The 7,548-nt window shown below is 42.0% G+C and overlaps 1 long non-coding RNA gene across 1 annotated transcript; it reads left to right on the top strand.

Moving 5' to 3' along the window:
• Window positions 1-422: 422 nt before the first annotated feature.
• On the top strand, window positions 423-6,422 carry LOC308459760. Its single transcript, XR_013978313.1, has 2 exons — window positions 423-4,574; window positions 5,572-6,422. It is a non-coding gene; the product is annotated as an uncharacterized lncRNA (long non-coding RNA).
• The last annotated feature ends 1,126 nt before the right edge of the window (window positions 6,423-7,548 follow it).

Genomic DNA, 7,548 nt, shown 5'->3' on the forward strand with positions numbered 1-7,548 from the left:
TTCGGTTTTCTAACGCGCCACAGAAGTCAAACAGGAAATCCAGCTTCTCTTTGAGTTTTCTGTATTGAGGCTTCCGTTTTGAGGCTTCTACTTTCAGTTTTCGGTTTTCAAATGTTTCAGAACCTGAATGGATTACATTTGAAAACTGAGGTACCACTGTACAGATGGAATGGTGTGATGCTGTATCCCCCCCCCCCAATTATTTCAGTGGTTTGGCAGATGTAATCCAAAAGGGTATTCAGCATACAGTGTCAATTTCTTGACTGGACTGAATGAAAGATTAAAATAGTAGCTCTTAAGGGTCATTACGTATTTCAATGTTTTCAATAAAAAGTATAATATGTACTGACCATCAACTCACAGTGCAATATCTACTGAAAAAGAAGTATCACTAGTAAAGTATTGCAGCCTAAAATACTTGCAAAAACTTGTTTGAAGGTTAACTGAGGAATCACAAGTTATAGAAGCCTTGGTTTCATATGACAAGGCTATTCTTGTTTGTTCTTCAGCACGACTGGGAAGGAAAAGCATTTCAAGTCATTACTTTTTAAAAGTGTGCTGCAAATATATTTTCCAGAGACAATATAACTTATTTCTATGTGACTTGTGGCTCTACAGGGTATCTCAATTAAATCTTACTCCTGTAGTTGTGCTACTGTATTCCATGGTCCTGGCAAGGGAAGAAGATTAGATGAATTGGGCTACTCTCACGCTTCATGAAATGCACAGAAAGGAATGAGATAATACAAAGAGAAGGGGTAATAGAAAAGTGAGCCTGAAGAATGCATTGTCAGTTACCCTAGAAAAACAAAATTAGCAGAAGTCATCAAGAGGGGAAAGTATGCAGAGTCACAGAAGGAAAACTTTGTAATGAATGGAGTTCTCTCCTGACTTGGAAGTCTCTTTTTCTGTTGGTTAGAGCAGCAGCTGGGAATCTCCAATGTGTAGGACTAATGAGGCCAACACGAGACCATTTTCCCCGAGCGTCATATGACATGGCTCCATGCCTAAAGTGGGGTTTGTAAGCAGTTGATGTTGGCAAGGGCAAAAGCCTGGTTGGCAACCTCAGGATCCAGCCTCCCAGCTGGAAAAGTCCCCTACAAATTCACCACAACTTCATAATAAACACTTTCCTGCTATAAACAATTTCACTGCCCTCTAGTTAATGAGCTCCAGTGGCAGAAGTGATGACTGTGGATAATGCTAGCAATACCCAGTCATACCAGGGCCAGCCTACCCATGAGGCAAGGTGAGGCAACTGCCTCAGGTGGCAGAATCCACAGAGGTAGCAGATCCCAAGGTATATTCCCCTCTCTGTTCCTGATATATATCTCTACTCGCCCCTTTCTCCCTGGTATGGAGGGAGGTACCATTTTGTTGTTCACCTCAGGTGCCCAAATGTCCTGAAACAAGCAAATAAGACATGGCTGGTGTTTTATAAGGGATAAACTACTAGAAAAAGCAAAATTCTGTAGTGGGCTACCCCTATGAAAGTATAAGGGAAAAACATGTTCTGTAGAGAAAGAAAATATTATGTAGAGAGAAAAATATCAGGTGAGGTGTTTTTAAGCAATAATGCACCTTTAGGGAATCACATTTCAGCCAGCATAGAGTTGTGCATTTTTAAAGAGCGGATTCATTTTTGTCCTGTTTCAATGGACATTTTAATTGGATTAGTAAAACTTATTTTTACCTGACTCAGACCTTAGGGATGGGTAAGATAGACACTGAAACAAGTAGGCCCTGATTTATTCAGAGAGATGCAGCCAACTAAACCATACTCAGAGAAGAATCATGGAAATCCATGGTCTACTCCAAGTATGATTAAGTCAGATACAACCCAGAGGCAGCAGCTGGGTATTAGGTGGATCCAGAGCAGGCTTCCTCAAACTCAACCCTCCAGATGTTTTTGGCCTACAACTCCCATGATCCCTCGCTAGCAGGACCAGTGGCCAGGGATGATGGGAACTGTAGTCTCAAAACATCTGGAGGACCAAGTTTGAGGAAGCCTGATCCAGAGCTCGAACAGCTAGATCCACAGCTATTACTACTGATTGAGGACATGAACTCCGCTTTCAGGCAATCAGGATATATAACTTTCTCACCGTGCTGACCTGACAAATGCTGGGGTTCTTGCTCCTGTCAAATATGCTGTATCACTGTTCATCAGAATCAATTGGCAACTGATTTCAGCAGGGTGATGTCCGCTGCCAGTAATTTAATTCAGCTCACTTTATTGATGACTTAATGGCTTTGATTATAATGACATTGTCTTCCAGATAGCAGATGTCAGAGCTTTCTAATCATTTCCCCAACTATCACACAGAACCAGCCATTGTCTTCCACATGTGGTAGGGGTATTGAATTTACAAAAATTCTGCACATAACTTAAAAAGTGTACTTGCACAATGAACATGGCTTAACTGCACGGTTTTAAACGTATGCAGAAGATTCTAGGGAGAAATTAAGGATAACCAATAAAGCCAAATCCAAATATAAACTAGCTTGTTTGGAAAAAAGTGAAGACAAAGAAGCTTGCAAATAAAACCAACAGTTAACCTGACTAGACTAATCAGGTCACCTGAGCAGAGTCTTGGGTTTTAGTGTGCATGCAAAGGTACAATTGAGAAGTCCTGATGGACAGCACTTTTTTGGCGATGCATCAGCCTAGATGCCACTGAAGTGTGAAGTAGCTGTTAAAGGGAGAGGAGTCCTCTCAAAACTCTCTAGCCAAAATCTGTTCTCACTGATCTAAGTGGTTGTGTGTGAGTAGGTGGGTTATTATTCAGAAGAGATTTAAAAGCATTCTGACTTGCTCAGGGCTTTTGTTAATCATTTCAAAGCAGAGACCTGGCACCAGAGACATTTTTTCCAGAGGAAAGCCCTTCGAGCAACTAACTGCACCTCAAACGATTTATGTTTTAAATAGACAAGATGAGCAAAGGTAGTTGAAGGAGAGCAAATGAACATGCACCATGGAACATGTAGCACTGGTGCAGAGTCTCCTTGTGACCAGGCCAGGTCAGGAGATAAGCGGCTTGCCACATCAAAGTGTTTTAGGAAGCCCTAATATTTGAAGGCCCTGACAGGTGGACATTCTGAAGAAATGAATTTTCCATTTGTGAAAAGAAAATGGATGCTTTATTACTTATTATGAAACAGATTGGGGGTAGGAATTGCCATCCTGTCTTTTGTCCCAGGCAGCAGATGGTCTTGGGACAGCCTTGGTTGTTGTCCAGCAACATCTGGGTGGCCACAGGTCCCCCAGCCCTGAAGCAGAAGATACACAGCAGGTTCTATATGAATTATAGCATGTGTGACCTTAGCCATTATCCTTCTACATGCTGGGTACCAATGCTATCAGGCATCAGTCCCAGCAAATGCCAGGCTTACACATTTCATGTGGTGCTGAGTACAACTGCCACCATGATCCTGGTTCCCCTTTTTCATCCCCTTTGGGTAATTCCCACCAGGCTAAACAACTAAACAAGTCCTGAGTTCAGAAGTGATTAAATTGAGGCATATCATAGCCAGCATAGACAATCGTCACATTGTTCAGAATTCTAGTTTATAGTTGTCATTTTAACACCACCGCTCCCCGACAGTTGTATTGAGCTTTCCACAGCTACAAGGCAGACAGAATTTTAAGTTTTATTTTGTATGGAAATAAAGTGATGAGGGATAGCATTGCCTGTTGAATTGCTGCCTGCTGCGTCATTCTTAAAGCTCCAGAGCATCTGTCAGAAAAATAATCTGCAGCCCTAGCATCCAACACACGTACTGAAAAAACAGACAAAAGCAGGGAAACTCCCTTCCTCAGCGCTTACACCAAATTAATCACAGTTGGCCTATGTGTCAAATAATCATCTTGCTAGCTTCCCCTGAAGCCCTGGGCAATATTTGAACTTTGTGATTTAATGATTGTAGCAATCCTTGGCAGTTAGTTGGCCTTCAAAACAGTTTGTCAAAGGTCTACCTAAGAAAGCTGAGGGTACTGAACAAAAGCATTCAAGAAGATTTTAGAGGGCAAAGTTCAATGGGGCTTACTCTAAAGTAAGTGCACATGGGATTGCAGCCATAGGCTTACTGGCTCCTCTTGAATTAAACCATATTAAAACCAGGTATTCTATTGGTTTGTAGATCAGTTTTATACTTACACGTGGTTGTTTTTTTTAAGGGTGTGTTCACTGTGGCTTCCCACATAAGTATAAGAGAATGCTGGTACTAAATTTTTGCTGTTATTGACCGGCTACAAAAGATGGGGACTTGGTACTGAAATGAAGCTGTAATGCATTACTTATTGTGCTGTGACTAATATGACTTTATGTCTTATTTTAGCTACAGAGAAAGCCCTTGAGCAATGGGGAATTACCAGAAAAATAGCAGTATGGGAATAGGAAACGGAAAAGAAAAGGAGCGAGAAAATGCTTCACACTGGATTTCTATAAGCACAGTGTTGATCCATTTTAGATGTGTGGTGCTGTGCAGCTTTTGTAAACGGAAATACAAATTATGAATTAGCCTATACAGCTTGCCACATTAACCATGCGACTGGACACAATTTAGAGGAGATGGTATGTATATGCTTTCAGTTTAAATTTACCAGCTTATCATTATGTCTGAACCATAGGAGCCACCTTTTAGGAGCTGCCGAAGTCCCTTTGGCTCCCCTAAGGTTGATGGGCATTGCCATTCATATGGTTTGCGTGTGCCACACCTTGTGATTGATTATGCAAGGTAGGGCTTTCCTGCCCCTCCCATAAAAATATTTTATTCAATTTGGCACACCTGGTCTGAACTGTGAACAGTGAATAGTTTAAATTACCGTATTTTTAGCTCTGTAGGACGCACTTCCCCCCCAAAAAAATTTAAGGGGAAATGTGTGCGCGTCCTATGGAGCGAATGCAGGCTCCTTGGCTTCAGCGATAGCAACACGAAGCCTCCGAAGCGCAGAGGGAGCGCTCCCAGTCCCACCAGGAGATGCTGGGGACTGAACCTGATGCCTTTGGCATGCTAAGCAGTTGTTCTACCACTGAGCTATGGCCCTAGCTCACAATATTGCTGTCAGGATAAAATGGAGAAGGTGGAGGCTGAAGTGTGTATGTTCTGTGGAGGAAAGGAGGGATAGAAGTATAAGAAGGAATAAAGTATGTAAACTAGCCTATAAGTGAATAAACTACAGTATATTTTTAACTTACTCTCCTAATAATTTGTATATAAATTATAAAAGTGGTATATAAATTTTGTTAAATAAAAAAAGAGGAAATGTTCAGACTTTCAAACAGTATGTTATGCCTGAGCCTTCATTGCTGAAACTCCCAACAGCATTTTCATGCTCACAAACTGCTGATGAAGGCTTAAGGAACCATTGTGACATAACCCATTCAAGCAGAGTGAAGGGGCAACAGGCTGTCAACAGTGGCAGTAGTTGGGAGCTCCCAGCTATTGAAAAGCCACATAGAGTCTTTTCATACTGCCTGAGGAATTAATTCCTTATTTAACGTTCCTAATTGCTGGATCGATTTAACAGGACTGGAGCTAACATTTGCTTGGATTTGGCCCCATTGATAGGGAACTGGCTGCTGCGTCCTCCGCTTTGAAGTCACCCTGGTCTTTGAGCCTCCAGCACCTTCTTCAGCATGTCCAACCCATCTAAGAGGCGTATGATACTGGTGTTCCATTGGGTTAGGAAGAAGTCTCTGACAGAGAAGCCGTGCTCTACCATCTCGGCCAGACCTTCTGCCTCTGCACCGGCTTGCAACACTCCTCACATTTCACCCTACTTCACGAGGAGCAAGACACAACCCACTCCGCTCAGGAGGTCCAGCAGGCGCAAGGTGCTGCGATTGCCGAATCTCACCGACCCCAAGGTTTTAAGATCTGTCATTGGCAGCGTTGGCCGTAAGAGAGCCTGCAGGCGCAAGCAAAAGAAGACTCCAGCGGGAACAGGAAAAGGGGGAATGGCTAGGCTAGAGGCAAGAAGGCTCCAAATTTGTGGGGTGGGATTGCTTTGGAAGATGTCTTCTCACAATCTCTACCCTTGAACTACGTATCAAAGGTTCAAGCAAGCTCATCCACGTAGCACTAAATTATGCTTTAATGCAGTGGTTCTCAAAGGGTGTAGTGCACCAGCCTGGTGTGGCTGGAGAGAAGTGATGGGAGAATGATGGGAAGATTCAAGGACAATCAAAGAAGCACCAAACATTTCATTGTAGTATAGTATAGTATCAAAGTATTTTTTTTAAATTTTGCCTACTATGTATAGAAATCTTTTTCAAAATGAGAGCAAGAGCATCAAGTGATACCGAGGACAGTCCGAATTGTGTTTTCTAATGTTTTTCTTATCAATTCAAAAATTCAGTGTGGCTCAAGAAAATTTTATTCTGCAACTGTGGCCCAGAGATAAAGGCTTGAGAACCACTGCTTTAGTGTTATGTTTGAACTAGGCCTCGGCTTTTAATTTTTGTTTGAATTATAGCCTGGGAAGTTGTGAAAATGTGCAACCTATTTCCCCAATAGCTATTGACCAAATAATCTGCTTCTAGCATGTCCTGTTTCAAAGCATTCTGTACATTTTGCAATATTGTAGCAAATAACATTTGTCACCTGCATTGACCTGCATCTTCTAATATGGTATTTGCCATCTGTTCATTTTGCAACCTGACATTTTCTGTATAAGCCCATGTAGACGAATTGTTTCATCTGAAAATCAATTGTAGCTTAAAATACAGAGACACACAGACACATGGTGCTATCTAATAACTTGAAAGAGTCTTACCCTTACCTTAACTTCAAATATAAAAGCAGACACCACTATCTTAAAACTTTCAAATAATGAGACCGCTTTCTCCAAACTACTAAGTAAAGGATATTGAATTTTCAACAGATTCTTTTTCTCTCATTCCTACAGGCCAAACCCCAGCTGTCAAATCCCCTTCTTCTGCACAACTCTGAAAGGCAGACAGTGCCCCATAATGATACTCATTTCCTGATCACCCTATTTTTTAGCCAAAGCATGGCCCCTCGCTAGCCTTCTAAAAACAGGAGCTAACAAGACCACCAACCAAGGTAACAGGGCCAGGCCCTTTCTGCCTTCCTCCTGCAGTTTGGGCAGCGCCTGATATCTGGCCATCCTTAATAACATTTCTGTGCCTGAAAATGTGTGCAACCTGTAGAGTAGAACAGACCTGAATTCTTTCTACTATTGGTGAAAAATTAAATTTCACAGAACAAATGGGGCAAGGGGTTGGAGGATAGGATGTAACTGGGTCTGGCATCCGTTAGGAAATAACTGGGGAATACCAATTAATCATGAAGTCCCACGTGTGTGAGAAACTACAAAAGGAAAGTGGCTGACTGCCTGAATTCCAAAAATACAGGTCTTGGTTCACTACCTAGTCAAAGGAGCCCCTGGCAGAGTTTAAAACTGCAATGTATGCAGCATTTGAAAAGCATGGAAAATATAGGTTGTTGGATATCCCCATATTAAGCGCTCACAATGTGCTCCCCTGCCTCTACCCCTCTCACAGTGAATAGACTACAATGTAA

The sequence above is a fragment of the Podarcis pityusensis genome (genome assembly GCF_964106645.2).
Source record: "Podarcis pityusensis genome assembly, chromosome: 12".
Taxonomy (NCBI): Eukaryota; Metazoa; Chordata; class Lepidosauria; order Squamata; family Lacertidae; genus Podarcis; species Podarcis pityusensis.